Source organism: Coregonus lavaretus, assembly GCF_964263955.1.
Source record: "Coregonus lavaretus genome assembly, chromosome: 2".
Lineage (NCBI taxonomy): Eukaryota > Metazoa > Chordata > Actinopteri > Salmoniformes > Salmonidae > Coregonus > Coregonus lavaretus.
In genome coordinates this window covers 67,361,589-67,383,966 of record NC_139989.1, presented here as the reverse complement: position 1 = coordinate 67,383,966, position 22,378 = coordinate 67,361,589, and the positions used below count along the sequence as shown (strand labels likewise).

Below are 22,378 nucleotides of genomic sequence, written 5' to 3'. Positions count from 1 at the left end.
CTCTCTCTCTCTCTCTCTCTCTCTCTCCTCTCTCTCTCTCCTCTCTCTCTCTTCTCTCACTCTCTCTCTCTCTCTTCTCTCTCTCTCTCTCTCTCTCTCTCTCTCTCTCTCCTTTCCCTTCACTAGGTGGCAGTACTACCTAAAAGTAAGATGACCAGAACTCAGTCTGACACACTTGATGGATGGCACAGACATAGAAATAGATAGAATCAATGCCATACAGTTGGTGTCATTATCTCTAATAAATTCTATTATATTTCCTTTGCTGCGTTGTAGGCCTACAGACATATAATAGGTAGACTGGAGATAACATCCCCTATCTCATGTCTATTCTACTCTATTGCATATCCTTTCAAGCCTGTTATCAAAGTGTACATGATCTATTGCCACACACCCCAGGTTGACGCACACACAACATCATCTCCCCAACGCTTCTATACCTGAGACGAGATTAATCCCCAAATCACAATCCTAAGAATGGCTAATTTTCCCCGCCAGTTCCCTTCCTTATCACCAATACTTTACATGCACAAAGTAGTGTCTCCAGTTGGGCACTACTTATTCAGTCTAACAAGGGATATTACTAGTAGCCCCTTAGAGAGAACAACCCTGCTTTGTTTGAAGTCTCCTCTTAACAAACAATGAAACCTGGTCTCAGAGCATTTCATATTGTTCTTTACGTGTACCCGAGATACTCCATTTAGTATGATATGTTATGTTTGGTATGGTTACATTTACATTTCAGTCATTTAGCAGGCGCTCTTGCGACTTATAGTTAGTGAGTGCATACATTTTTCATACTGGCCCCCCGTGGGAATCGAACCCACAACCCTGGCGTTGCAAGCGCCATGCTCTACCAACTGAGCTACAGGAGGGCCTACATAAGACAGATGGTTACTTAAGGCAAAAACCAAAAGGAGGGTGGTTGGTCGGGGTGGATGGGTGAACGTGAACGTCTAGCAACCCAAAGGTTGCGAGTTCGAATATCATTCAGGACAATTTTAGCTAATTAGCAACTTTTCAACTACTTACTACTTTTTTGCTACTTTTCAACAACATGGCATGTTAGCTAACCCTTCCCCTAAACCTAACCTTAGCCCTTCACCTAACCCTAACCGTTTTAGCTAACCCTAACCATTTAACCTAACTCCTAGCCTAGCTAATGTTAGCGAGCTAGCTAACGTTAGCCAACTACCTTCAAATCAAATCAAATCAAATTTTATTGGCCACATGCGCCGAATACAACAGGTGCAGACATTACAGTGAAATGCTTACTTACAACCCTTAACCAACAGTGCATTTATTTTAAATAAAAAAAGTAAAATAAAACAACACCAAAAAAGTGTTGAGAAAAAAAGAGCAGAAGTAAAATAAAATAACAGTAGGGAGGCTATATGTACAGGGGGGTACAGGTGCAGAGTCAATGTGCGGGGGCACTGGCTAGTTGAGGTAGTTGTAACATATCATACGTTTTTGAAACTTGGTAACCTATTGTAAGTTTTGCAAATTCGTAACATATAATACAAATTGTAATTTGTAACATATCATACTAAATAGAGTACCTCGGTTTTACATAAAGAGTAATACGAAGTGCTCTGAGACCAGGTTGAACAAAGACAAGACAGTCTTTTCTTTCACCGGGGAAAGATGTGTACAGCTACAGCAGACATTAGTAACCAAGTAACGGATGTAAAAAAGACTGGTGTCATTTCGTGTGTATCGTTCTTATTGGTAGATAAATGTATTTCCTGCTCCGAGAAAGTGAGAGAAGAAACGCAGGAGAAATAGCTTGATTTCTGCGCAAGAAAAGTTTTACAGAACAAGTGTCCTTTGCTAACATACTGGTAGAAAGGTAAGAGTAATCATTTGTCATCAAAGGCAACAGTATAATGTTGTGTTTGTTGTTTTGCGTGTAGGTTTGAGGTGTTTTGGTGGTAAATGGTCGGGTGATTGACGCAGCTGCAGAGATTTGGTCGTCTGAGGCGCGGTGACCGTCTATAGACGATGTCACACGCATTGATAACGATGAGGGAAAGCACCTGATATAAAAAAGCCTGCTGTAGGCCTATCTGGAAACGGTTTTTGTACTTTTGAAAGACATCAGATACAGAAAACTTTCCCCATTCGGTTTGTGTTCTCTCTACACAGCGACCCCTTTTTAAATGTAGCTCTAAATGATAACAACAAACGCTCTCCCCCACTTATTGAGTGTACACTCGTTTCTCTATTGAGGGCATATTGAGGTCAGGTTTAGGTAGTGATTTAGGTGGAGGAACAAGTAGGGCCTGAACCAGAGACCCTTTCAGCAGACCCCTGCCTTTCTCTAATGGCAAGTGATGGGTCGTTCGCGAACGAACGGCTCTTTTTCAACGGATCTTTTTGGTGAACGTAGGGAACCGAATTGCATCGGTGAAAGAGCCGTTCATTTGGCACACTGCTACTATTGCTTTTTGAACTCATAACAATGTGTTTCTGCAGATAAATTACCAAATGATTCTCTAAAGAGGGTGAATCCCTCATAACAACGTGTTTATGCAGATAAATTACCAAATGATTCTCTAAAGAGGGTGAATCCCTCAACGTGTTTCTGCAGATAAATTACAAAATGATTCTCTAAAGAGGGTGAATCCTTCATAACAATATGTTTCTGTAGATAAATTGCAAAAGTATTCTCTAAAGAGGGTGAATCGCTCAAAACAACGAATCCTCACTGCAGAAACAATAAATCGTGGGGAGAGCGCGTCAACCTTGTCCAAGCGGATATTTTCAGTACAGGCCATCTAATAATTCGGCCAGCTAAATATATATTTGATCCCGCATTTCACGATCTGACATAATGGTAGCCTACCTTTTGGGCTTTACATTGGATATTTAAATTTTTTTAATGGTTCTAGATAGATTATTAAGCCTTTTGAACGAAAAGCCGTTTGGGAGCCATCCCTATACGTTTAAACAGCACCCTAGATTGGTCCCATCCCTATGTAGGTGCTTAAACAGAACCCTAGATATATCCCATCCCTAAGTAGGTGTTTAAACAGCACCCTAGATATATCCCATCCCTACGTAGGTGTTTAAACAGCACCCTAGATATATCCCATCCCTACGTAGGTGTTTAAACAGCACCCTAGATATATCCCATCCCTACGTAGGTGTTTAAACAGCACCCTAGATTTATCCCATCCCTACGTAGGTGTTTAAACAGCACCCTAGTAGGCCTAGAGGGCCGTGACATGTGCTTTAGCCTCACTGACATCAGCACTCTGGCCGTATCCTAAATGGCACCCTACTAAGGTTGTCACCGTACCAGTATCGTGACACTCAGAGGTATCGTGGTAAGGAAGCGAAACATGAAGCACACTGGAATTTCCTGAGGAAAACAGTCCTAATGTTGGAAACAAACAGCTGTATTTTGTCACCCAGAATCACGTTTCTGTTCCAAACAGCCGTATGTTGTCACCCAGATTCACGTTTCTGTCCCAAACAGCTGTATGTTGTCACCCAGAATCACGTTTCTGTCCCGAGCTATAGACTATATGCTCCATAGGTTCCGAAGGACCAGAGAGTTTAGTCTGCTTTGGGTTTTCCTTTTTGCCAAGGAGTATCGTAGTATCGCCATACTGGTATCGTGAAAACCCTACACACTATTCCCTATGGGGGCCGTGGTCAAAAGTAGTGCACTATACAGGAAATAGGGAGCCATATAGGACACAGACTCTGACCACCTCCTGAGTATAGACACAGATATATGAAACAGATTGACTTTTAAAGAGAAGATTCACCATCATTAAATATTCATTTATAGGACTATTTATTATTCGTCTGAATAATCATACATTATTGATGTTAAACGCTGGTCAGAAATCAGGTCGAGGGTAGAAGGGGTTGTCAAGAGTGCGTTCCAAATGGCACTCAATTCTCTATATAGTGCACTTTTGACCAGAGCCCTAAATGGCACCCTATTCCCTATATATTGCACCTTTGACCAGAGCCCTAAATGGCACCCTATTCCCTATATAGTGTACTTTTGACCAGAGCCCTAAATGGCACCCTATTCCCTATATAGTGCACTTTTGACCAGAGCCCTAAATGGCACCCTATTCCCTATATAGTGCACTACCTTTGGCCAAGGCCTGTAGGATCCTGTGTCTGGTCAAAAGTAGTGTACTATATAGGGGAATAGCAGGGTCCCATTTGGGACGCAGTTCGTCGCTGGAAGTAGCTCCTAGAGACACTGATCTAAGGTCGGTTTTATGTTCTGCCCTCCAATGGTTAATGTTGGGGGAGGGGAAGCTGATCCAAGATCTGTAGTTCAGGTTAGTGTTGGGGGAGGGGGAAATGATCCTAGATCTGTTGTTCAGGTTGGTGTTGGGGGAGGGGAAGCTGATCCTAAATCTGTAGTTAAGGTTGGTGTTGTGGGAGGGGAAGCTGATCCAAGATCTGTAGTTCAGGTTAGTATTGTGGGAGGGGAAAATGATCCTAGATCTGTTGTTCAGGTTGGTGTTGGGGGAGGGGAAGCTGATCCTATATCTGTTGTTCAGGTTGGTGTTGGGGGAGGGGAAGCTGATCCTAGATTTGTAGTTCAGGTTAGTATTGGGGGGAGGGGAAAATGATCCTAGATCTGTTGTTCAGGTTAGTATTGTGGGAGGGGAAAATGATCCTAGATCTGTTGTTCAGGTTGGTGTTGGGGGAGGGGAAGCTGATCCTAAATCTGTAGTTCAGGTTGGTGTTGGGGGAGGGGAAGCTGATCCTAGATCTGTAGTTAAGGTTGGTGTTGGGGGAGGGGAAGCTGATCCTAGATCTGTAGTTAAGGTTGGTGTTGGGGGAGGGGAAGCTGATCCTAGATCTGTAAGTTTAGGTTAGTGTTGGGGGAGGGGGAAATGATCCTAGATCTGTATCTGAAGACAGCTGAAGATCATGGTGGAGAGGAGAGAGGTCAGTTGAAATATTGTTAACACTGAGTCAGTCTGTGGAAAAATGGCTGCATAGAAAGACATAATGTGTTATGAGTTGATAATAAATGATTATAAGGGAATATTATATCTTACTATGATAAGTATATATAATAACTAAGTTATAACCAGTAATAATGTATTCAAGTCTTTTCTGTCAGCAGTTGGTATCAAACTACAAGTTAATATTGTTGATCAACCCACTGTTGAGAAATGTTGGTCTGGCTTCCTCTTTTGAGTCAGCGTGTGTGTGTGTGTGTGTGTGTGTGTGTGTCTTCCGCCCCTTTGAAAGTCTTTTTTTGGCATCTTAATTTCATTTCCTCCTGAACTGTAGCTAGCAGAAACACCAGTCAGACCAGCTTCTCACTCTCTCACCAGCCTCACTGAACACTGAACAGGCCTACAAACAAGCTCACAGTCCTGGAGAATTATTGTTCTTGATCCAATCGGTGTATGTGTCTTAATATCTCCTACCTCACATCTCTCTATACCAGCCCCTGAGACTCCTTTAACCTCTTCATCACGAGGTTCCCCATATCCGGGGTACTCCTCCCGCAATCTCAAACAATGGCATAGTACGGTTTTTAAACATGTGTGAATACCTGAATGTTATACACTACTGGAACGAGAAGCGTCTCAACTGTGAATCTAGCTAAACTGTTGTTGCCCAAATTAAATAATATTCAGACTCCAAGCAAATATATAAGCATATAGCAAAACCAGTACTGTATTTTGAAACCGTGCATGCCTGTATATTCGTAGACAGATAACGTATTTTTCTCAACCTATCTACACAAACGATACACCATTCAAAAGCTGCTACCTCACAGATTCCAACAGTGATAGCCGTGTTCCTCTATGACCAACACTCACTAAACTATTAATCAAAGAACGTCAATAACAAACTTCCATTTTTTAAATCACAACAAACTGCGTCTTACCTTTGTTGTTTCTGTTACCAAAAGTAGTGTCTGATCGAATAAAACCACTTGAAAAGATACTCTAGGGTCTCTCTCTCATTCCGAGTCGATTTCAATGAGTTTCCATCGTTTTACATGGCCAACAATGTGTTTGAAGATGAAGTCAGTAGTTTGGTTCAATCACAACAGGCACTGTTTTGTCACCATCTTCTGGATATATGATGCAATCCCGGTGGTTTGTCATTGTTCTCATTTATTTCTACAGATCCAGAGCTTTCGATAGAGGGGTCACATGTCAAAATCGAGCAACCGGTTGTTGAAATATCCAGGTGCGCACCTCATTGTCTCATATTAGTTGACTTGCTGCATTACGCACGGTTACGCAGAGTGCACCACAACACTAGAATTTCGGAGGTAAAACGCAACGTTTATTCAAATATGGCAGGCTCTAGTAACAAATATACAGTTACAGAGGCGTTATTAATTGTAACAGATGAAAGTTGGACTCTATGTATCCCCATTGACTCTGAATCAGACGATGAGGACCTGCTTTGACCGGACGAACCAGACCCCAACGACGAGAACGAAGGTTATCGTGTCCAGGGCCCTACTCAAGCATCAGAACAGTATGTAATCCCATTGTTATTTATTACTTCTAATACTACTATTACTAATTTATTGTATGAATACAAAACATACATTCTAAAATATCTATTTGAGTAACTGAAGCTCAACGTAAGTTAGCGCTAGCTTAGTTAGCTTAGAGGCCCACGCGCAAATTGACTTACAATAGAACGCTATGTGTATTATTTCTTGTCACTGAATTATCACTTTAGTCAACATTCTCATAGTTCTAACTATTTATTTTATATATCTGACTGTTTTGAGTCAGATTTGTCAATGAATGAATACAAGTGTGTTTTAGTCATGATTTTCTTTTCTCTTTTGTCTTGTTTGTACAGTGAAGATGATTATAGGGGTATGAGCCACAGCCAGAGCATCTGCCTCCTCAGCCACAGCTTCCCCTTCCTCAGGCAGAGCCTCCTCTTCCTCAGCCTGGCCACTTGTCTAGACAACGCACTTCTGCTCCCCTCCCTCGGCCACGGTCTTCATCGGACACAGAGTCCCCTGTAAAGAGCCCTCAACCTAAAAGAAAAGGAAAAGTTTTCTCAAAGTCAGCGCATCCAAGTCAGCGTGGTGGAGGTAGGCCTGCCACTCCAAGAGTCGGGGAGGAAGAAGAGGAAGAAGAAGATAGGTGGCATAATAGAGAAGAGAAAAAAGGGTCTACATTTTGTGTGACAACCCACCCAAGGACACCATATCATTGTTTATAGTTTTGGGATGTGTGTAATTTTTTATTTTAAATGTGTTGTTTATAGTTTCTAATAAATCTGCTCAGTTTGGAGTCAAACTTTCCCATTGTATGGTTTATTTTAATGGGAACACGTATAGAGGTCTGGGAGAACATGGGAAACAACATCAAAACAGTTGTATTTTGATGGAATGTACACATATAGTGATATGTTAGTGAAATTAAATGCCTTTTGCTGTCTGGTACTTGATAAAAGTCAAATGGCACTGATGGTGCCCAAATCTACCCAAATGTCTCAATTTGGTAATCCGCCTAAACATACTTCAACTAAAACCCCTACAACTTTGGTTTACTTTACTTTATTGGCATCTAACTTCACACAAGTACTCATCAGATATTGGGCTATGGTCCCATAGTGTTTAGGGGCTGCAGCTGCATAAGTCCAATAAATTATTCCCTATAAAACCTGAAGTTACTTTCAGGCGCAATCAAAACCTCCCAATTTAGGCTTTGTTCTAGCTTCATGTACTCTGACACAGTAATACCCACATTCATTATTTCACTTCAAGATACATCTCACATGTGTTACCTTTCTTTTGCTACCAATATTATGTTGATAGCCCTTGTCGTTTTTGAGATATACTCTATTCAATTTGGGCATGCATTTTCGAGGCAGGCACTTTAGCCAGGTGCCTAGTGATGAAGAGGTTAAACTAGTATATTAACCCCTATCTGACCAGCCCTCTATACCAGCCCCTGAGTCTCCTTAAACTAGTATATTAACCCCTATCTGACCATCCCTCTATACCAGCCCCTGAGACTCCTTAAACCTCTTAAGGATCTGACCCTTTTTTTCAATTTTCGCCTAAAATGACATACCCAAATCTAACTGCCTGTAGCTCAGGACATGAAGCAAGGATATGCATATTCTTGATATCATTTGAAAGGAAACACTTTGAAGTTTGTGGAAATGTGAAATTAATGTAGGAGAATATAACATATTAGATCTGGTAAAAGATAATACAAACAAAAAAACATGCGTTTTCTATTATTCCTTTTGTTGCATCATCTTTGAAATGCAAGAGAAAGGCCAGACAGTGATGTAGGATTTGAGATGTAATTTAGATGTTGTCCACCAGATGGCAGCAGTGCACGTGCAACGTTTTAGACTGATCCAGTGAAGAATGACATCACTACAAAATATTTTGTATCAAGTCTGCCAGGAGTTTTCCCAAATGTGCTGAATTGGTTTTCAAGTACATAACAATAGAGAACATAAAAATATGCTATGGTAATACAAAATTTAAGTTTGCACACTCCCAGGAATGTCATAAATGATGGATCATTAGCTTCCCTACAGAAAAGACAATAAACTTCACCACATCTAGATGGCCGGGTGGGGTGGGTGTGGAGTCAGAGGTCAAACTGTAGAACCCAGTTCCTACATTTGTATATAAACATTGATTTTTCAAACAAAACTACACTACATTTTATCTCTGGGACCCTCAGGATGACAAATCAGAGCAAGATTACTGAATATAAGTACATTATTTACCTTCAGAGCTGAATGTAACAAACCAGTTGTCCAAACTTTTGACTGGTACTGTACATTAAGTGTACAAAACATCAGGAACACCTGCTCTTTCCATGACGTAGACTGACCAGGTGAAAGCTATGATCCCTTATTGATGTCACTTGTTAAATCCACTTTAATCAGTGTAGATGAAGGGGAGGAGACAGGTTAAAGAAGGGTTTTTGAGCCTTGAGACATGGATTGTGTATGTGTGCCATTCAGAGGGTGAATGGGCAAGACAAAAGATTGAAGTGCCTTTGAACGGGTTATGGTAGTAGGTGCCAGGCGCACCGGTTTGTGTGTCAAGAACTGCAACGCTGCTGGGTTTTTCACGCTCAACTTTTTCCAGTGTATATCAAGAATGGTCCACCATCCAAATGACATTCAGCCAATTTGACACAACTGTGGGATCCATTGGAGTCAACATGGGCCAGCATCCCTGTGTAATGCTTTCGACATCTTGTAGAGTCCATGCCCCAACGAATTGAGGCAGTTCTGAGGGCAAAAGGGACTCAATATTAGTTATTGTTCAAGTTTGTACACAGTGTATAATGGTGTGTATAGACAGTATGGACAGTATATGAATAGAAAAGGTGTGTGCAGCAGTAGTTATATAGGATGAGCCTTGACTAGAATACAGTATATACATATGAAGTAGGTGAAACAGTATGTAAACATTATTAAAGTAACCGGTGTTCAATGACTCTATGAACATAGGGCAGCAGTCTCTAAGGTGCAGGGTAGAGTATCGGGTGGTAGTCGGCTAGTGACAGTGGTAGCGGGGTGAACAGGCCAGGGCTCGGGCGGCTGAGGTCCTTGAAAACTGATTACCAATATAATTAGAACAGTAAACAAGTAATTTTGTTTCATAAAAAAAAATTACTGTTCTAATTATTTTGGTAACCAGTTTATAATAGCAACAAGGCACCTCTGGGAGCAGGGTGAACAGGCTGTGGCTGAGGTCCTTGATTATCTTCTTGGCCTTCCTGTGACACCGGGTGCTGTAGATGTCCTGGAGGGCAGGCAGTGTGTCCCCGATGATGCTTTGCGCTGACCGCACCACCCTCTGGAGAGTCCTGCGGTTGCGGATGGTGCAATTGCCGTACCAAGTGGTGATACAGGTGACAGGATGCTCTCAATGGTGCATCTGTAGAAGTTCGTGAGGGTCTTAGGCACCAAGCAGAATTTCTTCAGCCTCCTGAGGTTGAAGAGGCACTGTTGCGCTTTCTTCACCACGCTGTCGGTGTGGGGAGACGCAGAGGAACTTGAGGCGTTTGACCCTCTCCACTGCGGCCCCGTCGATGTGGATGGGGGCGTGCTCTCTCTGCTGTCTCCTGTAGTCCACGATCAGCTCCTTCATTTTGTTGACGTTAAGGGAGAGGTTATCGTCCTGGTACCACTCTGCCAGGGCCCTCAGCTTGGAGGGCACTATGGTGTTGAAGGCTGAGCTGTAGTCAATAAAAAGCAATCTTACCAGGGGTTGGAACCGAAATTATTTTCCAATTGTTCAGAACCATTATTTTTTTTGTTCCATTCCACTGTTCCGACCAGCAAAATAAAGTTCTGAACCGGTTGGAACCCCCAAAAAGTAACGGTTCCTTTTTAAACCTCAGAGAAAAAAAACAAAAAACATTTAGCTCGACATGAAATTACTTCACCAAAGGATAGAGCAGTTTGCTATGGAGCGGGAAAGCTATGTACATGCATTGGACAGAGAAGTGTAGTGTAGGATACAAGATGCGACTGAAATATTGCAGGAGAGCGCTGGGCGTGAAGCGCTGGGCATGTTGTTGTTATCTGAATTAGGCCAACAAAATTAGACCTATGGAGGAACGGCTTCTATGAAGGAACTTTGAATGTCTTGGAACTTCATGGAGTTGGCTTAACTAACGTTGGACCAGCGCTAACCCTTAATCAGGACTCTGTTCCATTCCATTACCCATAATGCCGCCTTGAGTTTTCGAGAGCTAGACCAGAGCTAGCTAGCTAGCTAACAAGCTTGTGTGCACAGCGGCACCAGAATTAAAATAAAAACACGTCTTACCTTTTTTATAGTAAATAAATCCAATGTAAAACGTGAAAACTATAGTATCCTTAACTAGCATTGAAAAAGTTAATCCATTCTTCTCTAATTATAAATCTCTCATTAATTAATGAATCATGTAACGTCAGTAGCTACAGTAGACTATGCATCAGAGGGGGGGGAGGGGCAGAGGGAGGTAGCCAACACACACACACTGGCAAAGATGTTCAGCTGACATGCAGGTAGACACTGGAATACGTTTCTGAGTGACAGAGGGCTTGTTATTAACCGGTTAATAACGTTTCTGTTCCGGAACAGTATAGATCACTTTTGTTCTCAGTTCTTGTTCTGTTCCTCGAAAAATCTAGTTCTTATAAGGTTTTCAGTTCTGTTCCCTGGACCTGTTCCAACCCCTGATTCTTACATAGGTATTTATCTTGTCCAGGTGGGATAGGGCAGTGTGAAATGCAAAGGAGATTGTGTCGTCTGTGGATCAGTTAGGGCGGTATGCGAATTGTACTGGGTCTAGGTTGCCAGATAAGGTGGAGGTGATCCTTGACTATTCTCTCAAACCACTTCATGATGACAAAAGTGAGTGCTACGCGGCGATAGTAATTCAGTTCTGTTACCTTCGCTTTCTTGGGTACAGGAACAATAGTGGAAATCTTGAAGCAAGTGGGGACAACAGACTGGGATAGGGAGAGGTTGAATATGTCCGTAAACCCATAGCTTGGGTAAACGTGTAGGCTGACAGTGTTGGTGGCATATCTCTCTGTGATTGAAAGGGCTTTGAGGCCTCTCGTACAAGACAGTATACCGTAAAATAGAAAGTGTAATTTTCCTGAAGAATTGTGTGCTTTCTTCAGCTGTTCAGAAGTATGTCATTTCAGAGGTCAACAAACTGACATTATAAAGCAAACATTCCCAGAAGTTATTTTCCCACCATAATATTAGAACTAGAATGTAAACAAAGAATAGCAATACTAGTATGTATCAAATAACAGTGTAATCTGATCCTATGGGCCGGGATTCAAGCCTTATTTAAAGGGGATTTCTGATTGAGTGGGCATCTGCAGCGTTTACTGTGAATGTGACCACGAACACCTTTTAATAGCTGCATTGTAGACAGCATCGGATTGAATACAGGCCTAAAACTATGGTTAGTTAGTGTTGAGTGTTAGCATCGGTTTGAATACAGGCCTAAAACTATGGTTAGTTAGTGTTGAGTGTTAGCATCGGATTGAATACAGGCCTAAAACTATGGTTAGTTAGTGTTGAGTGTTAGCATCGGATTGAATACAGGCCTAAAACTATGGTTAGTTAGTGTTGAGTGTTAGCATCGGATTGAATACAGGCCTATTTTTATAAATTTGTATTTCACCTTTATTTAACGAGGTAAGCCAGTTGAGAACAAGTTCTCATTTACAACTGCGACCTGGCCAAGATAAAGCAAAGCAGTGCGATAAAAACAACAACAAACACAAAGTTACATATGGAATAAACAAAACGTACAGTCAATAACACAATAGAAAATCTATATACAGTGTGTGCAAATGTTGTAAGTTATGGAGGTAAGGCAATAAATAGGCCATAGTGCAAAATAATTACAATTTAGTATTAACACTGGAGTGATAGATGTGCAGAAGATGATGTGCAAATAGAGATACTGGGGTGCAAATTAGCAAAATAAATAACAATGTAAATAACAATATGGGGATGAGGTAGTTGGGTGGTCTAAAACTATGATTAGTTAGTGTTGAGTGTTAGCAGCATTGATCTGATCTGATCCTAGATCTATTTTGGATTGATCCTAGATCTGTGGTTAGTGTTGTGTTAGGATTGATCCTAGATCTGTGGTTAGTGTTGTGTTAGGATTGATCCTAGATCTGTGGTTAGTGTTATGTTAGGATTGATCCTAGATCTGTGGTTAGTGTTGTGTTAGGATTGATCCTAGATCTGTGGTTAGTGCTGTGTTAGGATTGATCCTAGATCTGTGGTTAGTGTTGTGTTAGGATTGATCCTAGATATGTGGTTAATCTGATCCTAGAGCTGTGGTTAATCTGATCCTAGATCTGGCTGTGGTTAGTGATGTGTGTTAGGATTGATCCTAGATCAGTGGTGAATCTCACCCTAGATCAGTGGTGAATCTGATCCTCGATCAGTGGTTTGTTAGTGTTGAGTGTTAGCATTACTCTGGCCTGATCCCATGTGACTGAGACAGAAGTTCAGAGGGTCACAGAGTTTTCTGAACCTTAGATGACACAATGTGTTCTGGTCTAAAGTAGTGTGTTATATAGGGAATAGATCTCTGGTCCAAAGTAGTTTGTTATATAGGGAATAGATCTCTGGTCCAAAGTAGTGTGTTATATAGGGAATAGAACTCTGGTCCAAAGTAGTGTGCTATATAGGGAATATATCTCTAGTCCAAAGTAGTGTGTTATATAGGGAATAGATCTCTGGTCCAAAGTAGTGTGCTATATAGGGAATAGAGCTCTGGTCCAAAGTAGTGTACTATAAAGGCAATAGATCTCTGGTCTAAAGTAGTGCACTATATAGGGAATAGATCTCTGGTCCAAAGTAGTGTGCTATATAGGGAATAGAGCTCTGGTCCAAAGTAGTGTGTTATATAGGGAATAGAGCTCTGGTCCAAAGTAGTGTGCTATATAGTGAATAGATCTCTGGTCCAAAGTAGTGTGCTATATAGGGAATAGAGCTCTGGTCCAAAGTAGTGTGCTATATAGGGAATAGATCTCTGGTCCAAAGTAGTGTGCTATATAGGGAATAGATCTCTGGTCCGAAGTAGTGTGCTATAAAGGGAATAGATATCTGGTCCAAAGTAGTGTGTTATATAGGGAATAGAGCTCTGGTCCAAAGTAGTGTGCTATATAGGGAATAGAGCTCTGGTCCAAAGTAGTGTGCTATATAGGGAATAGAGCTCTGGTCCAAAGTAGTGTACTATAAAGGGAATAGATCTCTGGTCTAAAGTAGTGCACTATATAGGGAATAGATCTCTGGTCCGAAGTAGTGAGCTATATAGGGAATAGATCTCTGGTCCAAAGTAGTGTGCTATATAGGGAATAGAGCTCTGGTCCAAAGTAGTGTACTATAAAGGGAATAGATCTCTGGTCTAAAGTAGTGCACTATATAGGGAATAGATCTCTGGTCCGAAGTAGTGAGCTATATAGGGAATAGATCTCTGGTCCAAAGTAGTGTGCTATATAGGGAATAGATCTCTGGTCCAAAGTAGTGTGCTATATAGGGAATAGATCTCTGGTCCAAAGTAGTGTACTATAAAGGGAATAGATCTCTGGTCTAAAGTAGTGCACTATATAGGGAATAGATCTCTGGTCCGAAGTAGTGAGCTATATAGGGAATAGATCTCTGGTCCAAAGTAGTGTGTTATATAGGGAATAGAGCTCTGGTCCAAAGTAGTGTGTTATATAGGGAATAGAGCTCTGGTCCAAAGTAGTGTGCTATATAGGGAATAGATCTCTGGTCCAAAGTAGTGTGCTATATAGGGAATAGAGCTCTGGTCCAAAGTAGTGTGTTATATATGGAATAGAGCTCTGGTCCAAAGTAGTGTGCTATATAGGGAATAGATATCTGGTCCAAAGTAGTGTGCTATATAGGGAATAGATATCTGGTCCAAAGTAGTGCACTATATAGGGAATAGATCTCTGGTCCAAAGTAGTGTGCTATATAGGGAATAGATCTCTGGTCCAAAGTAGTGTACTATAAAGGGAATAGATCTCTGATCCAAAGTAGTGTGCTATATAGGGAATAGAGCTCTGGTCCAAAGTAGTGTGCTATATATAGGGAATAGATCTCTGGTCCAAAGTAGTGTGCTATATAGGGAATAGAGCTCTGGTCCAAAGTAGTGTGCTATATAGGGAATAGATCTCTGGTCCAAAGTAGTGTGCTATATAGGGAATAGAGCTCTGGTCCAAATTAGTGTGTTATATAGGGAATAGATCTCTGGTCCAAAGTAGTGTGTTATATAGGGAATAGATCTCTGGTCCAAAGTAGTGTGCTATATAGGGAATAGAGCTCTGGTCCAAATTAGTGTGTTATATAGGGAATAGATCTCTGGTCCAAAGTAGTGTGTTATATAGGGAATAGAGCTCTGGTCCAAAGTAGTGTGCTATATAGGGAATAGAGCTCTGGTCCAAATTAGTGTGTTATATAGGGAATAGATCTCTGGTCCAAAGTAGTGTGTTATATAGGGAATAGAGCTCTGGTCCAAAGTAGTGTGCTATATAGGGAATAGATATCTGGTCCAAAGTAGTGTGCTATATAGGGAATAGATATCTGGTCCAAAGTAGTGCACTATATAGGGAATAGATATCTGGTCCAAAGTAGTGTGCTATATAGGGAATAGATCTCTGGTCCAAAGTAGTGTACTATAAAGGGAATATATCTCTGATCCAAAGTAGTGTGCTATATAGGGAATAGAGCTCTGGTCCAAAGTAGTGTGTTATATAGGGAATAGATCTCTGGTCCAAAGTAGTGTGCTATATAGGGAATAGAGCTCTGGTCCAAAGTAGTGTGCTATATAGGGAATAGATCTCTGGTCCAAAGTAGTGTGTTATATAGGGAATAGATCTCTGGTCCAAAGTAGTGTGCTATATAGGGAATAGAGCTCTGGTCCAAAGTAGTGTGTTATATAGGGAATAGATCTCTGGTCCAAAGTGGTGTGCTATATAGGGAATAGATATCTGGTCCAAAGTAGTGTGCTATATAGGGAATAGAGCTCTGGTCCAAAGTAGTGTGTTATATAGGGAATAGAGCTCTGGTCCAAAGTAGTGTGTTATATATGGAATAGAGCTCTGGTCTAAAGTAGTGCACTATATAGGGAATAGATCTCTGGTCCAAAGTAGTGTGCTATATAGGGAATAGGCGGCAGGTAGCTTAGTGGGTAAGAGCGTTGTGCCAGTAACCGAAAGGTCGCTGGTTCTAATCCCCGAGCCGACTAGGTGAAAAATCTGTCTGTGCCCTTAAGCAAGGCACTTAACCCTAATTGCTCATGTAAGTCGCTCTGGATAAGAGCGTCTGCTAAATGACTAAAAAAAAAAAAAAAAAAAAAAGAATAGATCTCTGGTCCAAAGTGGTGTGCTATATAGGGAATAGAGCTCTGGTCCAAAGTAGTGTGCTATATAGGGAATAGATCTCTGGTCCAAAGTAGTGTGCTATATAGGGAATAAGGTGCCATTTGGGACGCATCCTCATCTCAGTGACCACCATTTGCCTCATGCAGCACGACACATCTCCTTCGCATAGAGTTGATCAGGCTGTTGATTGTGATATCAATCAAAACTGCACATTTTAGAGTAGCCTTTTATTGTCCCCAGCACAAGGTGCACCTATGTAATGATCATGCTGTTTAATCAGCTTCTTGATATGCCACACCTGTCAGGTGGATGAATTATCTTGGCAAAGGAAGAATGCTCACCAACAGGGATGTTAACAAATTTGTGCACAAAACTCATCTCAGTGACAACCATTTGCCTCATGCAGCACGACACATCTCCTTCGCATAGAGTTGATCAGGCTGTTGATTGTGGTCTGTGGAATGTTGTCCCACTGCTATTCAATGTCTGTGCGAAGTTTGCCCGGGTATTGGCGGGAACTGGAAAACGCTGTCGTACACGTCGATCCAGAGCATCCCAAACATGGTCAGTGGGTGACATGTCTGGTGAGTATGCAGGCCATGGAAGAACTGGTTTTTTTTCAGCTTCCAGGAATTGTGTACAGATCCGTGCAACATGGGGCTGTGCATTATGATGCTGAAACATTAGTTGATGGCGGTGGATGATTGGCACGACAATGGGTCTCAGGATCTCGTCACGGTATCAATGTGCATTCAAATTGCCATCGATAAAATGCAATTGTGTTCATTGTCCGTAGCTTATGCCTGCCTAACCCATTTCCCCACCACCACCATGGAGCACTCTGTTCACAACGTTGAGATCAGCAAACCGCTCACCCACACGACACCATACACGTGGTCTGCGGTTGTGAGGCTGGTTGGATGTACTGCCAAATTCTCTAAAATGCCATTAGAGGTGGCTTATGGTAGAGAAATGAACATTAAATTCTCTGGCAACAGCTCAGGTGGACATTCCTAAAGTCAGCATGCAAATTGCACGCTCCCTCAAAACTTGAGACATCTGTGGCATTGTGTTGTGTGACAAAACTGCACATTTTAGAGTGGCCTTTTATTGTCCCCAGCGCAAGGTGCACCTGTGTAATGATCATGCTGTTTAATCAGCTTCTTGATATGCCACACCTGTCAGGTGGATGGATTATCTTGGCAAAGGAAAAATGCTCACCAACAGGGATGTTAACAAATTTGTGCACAAAACTTCAGAAAATATGCTTTTTGTGCGTATGGAACATTTCTGGGATATTTTATTTCAGCTCATGAAACATGGGACCAACAGTTACCATGTTGCGTTTATATTTAGGTTTAGTGTAGTTCTGTGAGAGATACAGGCACGCTTCTCTCTCTCACCACAGACACGGCCACGCGTTGGTCTATATACAGTAGGCTATAATGTTACACAAACCACAGGCTAAACCCGGGCCGGCCCAACATGAAGCAATTCTTAGAATATCAGGCACGTTTTCACATTACGTTTTTTACTTGGGCAGGAGAATTAGAGGAGGCAACTTGAATGAACTCTGCAGGCTTTTATTACAATTTTTACATTATAAACAGTGAAAATGATTTTTCATGCCAAGAGAGGAATCGTATCCTGGCAAATGGGTTCTGGAATGAACAGTCCAAAACTGAGAGGTGCCGGGTCCTGTTCCGGCATGATCCAGCTCAAAATAATCACTGTCTGGTCCTCGTTTAAGTTCCGTAGATCACTTCATTACTCCCTTCTTGTTTCCAAAGCTGTACAACACAAGCTTCCAACATACCTCACTTCATTGTTGAAGTATAAAAACATGAGTTACCAAACCCGTTCACAGGGTTGGTTAACTCTTCAGGTCCCTCTGGTCTCCACCAATTTATGTAAATCCTCCTTTAGTTTTAGTGCCCCCATTGTTGGAATAAACAATTCCTTGATTTCCCTGGTGCTGTCAGGGCAGTTTAGGACTCTGGTGTTGAATAAATTCATTGAGGATTGTAGTTGTTTCCATTTATTGTAATGGTTTATTTGTTGTAATTGAACAATTGTAATTGTACTATTGTAATTGTACCTTGTAGTTTTTATATTCTTGTTCTATTTGGAATGTTCATTTTCTTGATTGTGAAAATGTTTGTACTCAGGGCACCATTGTGAATGAGACCCTGGTTGAGCTCCCTGAATAAAGACAAGTTAAATAAAGACTAACACACATCAGGATATGAGATTGGTTTCTCTGTGTAGACTAAAGTATTACTCCCAGCAAGGAGGGACGGTCTCAGACAGCATTCATATCTCAGGTAGGTGTGTGTGTGTGTGTGTGTGTGTGTGTGTGTGTGTGTGTGCGCATGCCTGTCAGAGGAAATGGCCACTGTTATACTGTGATGACAATAGAAAACAGTAAACTAAAACAGAATGAATGGAAAGCTGCTGTATTAATCTTGTCTGGTTTCAACTATGACAACAACAACAAGTTATAGGGGAGAGAGAGAGAGCAGTGACACAGTGTGTGTGCGTACCTGTGTGTCTTCCACCCTTTTGAAAGTCTTTTTTTGGCATCTTCATTTCATTTCCTCCTAAACTGCAGCTAGCAGAAGAAGCAGTCAGACCAGCTTCTCACTGTCTCATCAGCCTCACTGAACTCTGAGTAGGTCTACAAATAGACTCTGTCTCTGTGAACTCTGAACTCTGAATTGGTCTACAAACAGACTCTATCTCTCTGAACTCTGAATAGGTCTACAAATGTACTATGTCTCTCTGAACTCTGAATTGGTCTACAAACAGACTCAGTCTCTCTGAACTCTGAACTCTGAATAGGTCTACAAACAGATACTGTCTCTGAAATGGAGCTTGACTTTGAGGAGACACAGAAGAAGAGAGATGGAGTTTGACTTCGAGAAGACACTGAAGAAGAGAGATGGAGCTTGACTTTCAGGAGACACAGAAGAAGAGAGCTGGAGCTTGACTTTGAGGACACACTGAAGAAGAGAGATGGAGCTTGACTTTGAGGAGACACTGAAGAAGAGAGATGGAGCTTGACTTTGAGGAGACACTGAAGAAGAGAGATGGAGCTTGACTTTGAGGAGACACTGAAGAAGAGAGATGGAGCTTGACTTTGAGGAGACACTGAAGAAGAGAGATGGAGCTTGACTTTAAGGACACACTGAAGAAGTGAGATGGAGCTTGACTTTCAGGAGACACTGAAGAAGAGAGATGGAGCTTGACTTTGAGGACACACTGAAGAAGCGAGATGGAGCTTGACTTTGAGGAGACACTGAAGAAGAGAGATGGAGCTTGACTTTGAGGAGACACTGAAGAAGAGAGATGGAGGGAGAGAGAGAGAAAGGTGGAGAAACATTGTCAAAAAAAGGCTCTGTGGGAAGCAGGGAGGAGGATAGAGGACCACATTGAAAGGATGGAGGGAGTGAAAGACAGGAGTGTGTCAGGAAAATTAAATAGGTGACAGATGAAAGGACGATAGAGAGAAAGAGGGTATTGACTGAGAGAGAGATGGAGAAGAGATAGAGAGAGAGGGTAATGACTGAGAGAGAGATGGAGAAGAGAGAAAGAGGGTAATTACTGTGAGAGAGATGCAGAAGAGATAGAGAGAGGGTAATGACTGTGAGAGAGATGGAGAAGAGATAGAGAGAGAGGGTAATGACTGTGAGAGAGATGGAGAAGAGATAGAGGGAGAGGGTAATGACTGTGAGATAGTTGGAGAAGATATATAGAGAGGGTAATGACTGTGAGAGAGTTGGAGAAGAGATAGAGGGTAATGACTGTGAGAGATGGAGAAGAGATAGGGAAAGAGGGTAATGACTGTGAGAGAGATGGAGAAGAGATAGAGAGAGAGGGTAATGACTGAGAGAGATGGAGAAGAGATAGAGAAAGAGGGTAATGACTGTGAGAGAGATGGAGAAGAGATAAAGAGGGTAATGACTGTGAGAGAGATGCAGAAGAGATAGAGAGAGGGTAATGACTGTGATAGAGATGGATAAGAGATAGAGAGAGGGTAATGACTGTGAGAGAGATGCAGAAGAGATGGAGAAAGAGGGTAATGACTGTGAGAGAGATGGATAAGAGATAGAGAGAGGGTAATGACTCTGAGAGATATGCAGAAGAGATATAGAGAGAGTGTAATGACTGTGAGGGAGATGGAGAAGAGATAGAGAAAGAGGGTAATGGCTGTGAGAGAGATGGAGAAGAGATAAAGAGGGTAATGACTGTGAGAGAGATGGAGAAGAGATAGGGAAAGAGGGTAATGACAGTGAGAGAGATGGAGAAGAAATAGAGAGAGAGGGTAATGACTGAGAGAGATGGAGAAGAGATAGAGAAAGAGGGTAATGACTGTGAGAGAGATGCAGAAGAGATAGAGAGAGGGTAATGACTGTGAGGGAGATGGAGAAGAGATAGAGAGAGAGGGTAATGACTGTGAGATAGTTGGAGAAGATATATAGAGAGGGTAATGACTGTGAGATAGTTGGAGAAGAGATAGAGGGTAATGACTGTGAGAGAGATGGAGAAGAGATAGGGAAAGAGGGTAATGACAGTGAGAGAGATGGAGAAGAAATAGAGAGAGAGGGTAATGACTGAGAGAGATGGAGAAGAGATAGAGAAAGAGGGTAATGACTGTGAGAGAGATGGAGAAGAGATAAAGAGGGTAATGACTGTGAGAGAGATGCAGAAGAGATAGAGAGAGGATAATGACTGTGAGAGAGATGCAGAAGAGATAGAGAGGGTAATGACTGTGAGAGAGATGGAGAAGAGATAGAGAGAGAGGGTAATGACTGTGAGATAGTTGGAGAAGATATATAGAGAGGGTAATGACTGTGAGAGAGATGGAGAAGAGATAGAGAGAGAGGGTAATGACTGTGAGAGAGATGGAGAAGAGATAGAGAGAAAGAAAGAATGAATAAAGGTAGGGTGAGAGGGAGAACAGACATGGATTAAAAAGAGTAAAAGATGTATGAACAGATATCTGTTGAGATAGAGGGAGGAGATAGAGAGGGAGGGAGGGAGGGAGAGTGGATGGAGAGGGAGAGTGGATGGAGAGGGAGGAGATAGAGAGGGAGGGAGGGAGGGAGGTAGGGAGAGTGGATGGAGAGGGAGAGTGGATGGAGAGGGAGGGAGGGAGAGTGGATGGAGAGGGATAGTGGATGGAGAGGGAGGGAGGGAGAGGGAGGAGAGGAAGAGTGGATGGAGAGAGGAAGAGTGGAGGGGGAGGAGAGAGGATGGGAGGGAGAGTGGATGGTGAGGGAGAGTGGATGGAGAGGGAGGGAGGAGAGTGGAGGAGAGGAAGAGTGGATGGAGAGAGGAAGAGTGGAGGGGGAGGAGGGAGGGAGGGAGAGTGGATGGTGAGGGAGAGTGGATGGAGAGGGAGGGAGGAGAGTGGATGAAGAGAGAGGGAGGAGAGGGAGAGTGGATGGAGGATGGGAGGGAGGGAGGGAGAGTGGATGGAGAGGGAGAGTGGATGGGGAGGGAGGGAGAGTGGATGGTGAGGGAGAGTGGATGGAGAGGGAGGGAGGATGGGAGGGAGGGAGAGTGGATGGGGAGGGAGAGTGGATGGAGAGGGAGGGAGGATGGGAGGGAGGGAGAGGGAGGAGAGGAAGAGTGGATGGAGAGAGGAAGAGTGGAGGGGGAGGAGAGAGGATGGGAGGGAGGGAGGGAGAGTGGATGGTGAGGGAGAGTGGAGGGAGAGGGAGGATATATAGAGAGGGTAATGACTGTGAGATAGTTGGAGAAGAGATAGAGGGTAATGACTGTGAGAGAGATGGAGAAGAGATAGGGAAAGAGGGTAATGACTGTGAGAGAGATGGAGAAGAAATAGAGAGAGAGGGTAATGACTGAGAGAGATGGAGAAGAGATAGAGAAAGAGGGTAATGACTGTGAGAGAGATGGAGAAGAGATAAAGTGGGTAATGACTGTAAGAGATATGCAGAAGAGATAGAGAGAGGGTAATGACTGTGAGAGAGATGCAGAAGAGATAGAGAGAGGGTAATGACTGTGAGATAGTTGGAGAAGATATATAGAGAGGGTAATGACTGTGAGATAGTTGGAGAAGATATATAGAGAGGGTAATGACTGTGAGAGAGATGGAGAAGAGATAGAGGGTAATGACTGTGAGAGAGATGGAGAAGAGATAGGGAAAGAGGGTAATGACAGTGAGAGAGATGGAGAAGAAATAGAGAGAGAGGGTAATGACTGAGAGAGATGGAGAAGAGATAGAGAAAGAGGGTAATGACTGTGAGAGAGATGGAGAAGAGATAAAGAGGGTAATGACTGTGAGAGAGATGCAGAAGAGATAGAGAGAGGATAATGACTGTGAGAGAGATGCAGAAGAGATAGAGAGGGTAATGACTGTGAGAGAGATGGAGAAGAGATAGAGAGAGAGGGTAATGACTGTGAGATAGTTGGAGAAGATATATAGAGAGGGTAATGACTGTGAGAGAGATGGAGAAGAGATAGAGAG

At 42.4% G+C, this 22,378-nt stretch overlaps 1 protein-coding gene across 1 annotated transcript in view; it reads left to right on the top strand.

Annotated features, from left to right (window-relative positions):
• Positions 1 to 1,752: 1,752 nt before the first annotated feature.
• Positions 1,753 to 22,378, top strand: part of LOC311144978 (rho GDP-dissociation inhibitor 2-like) — a 118,282-nt gene continuing 97,656 nt past the window's right edge. Inside the window, exon 1 of the mRNA XM_084181177.1 lies at positions 1,753 to 1,852. The gene's annotated coding sequence lies outside the window, so the exon portion shown is untranslated. The remainder of the gene's footprint in view (positions 1,853 to 22,378) is intronic.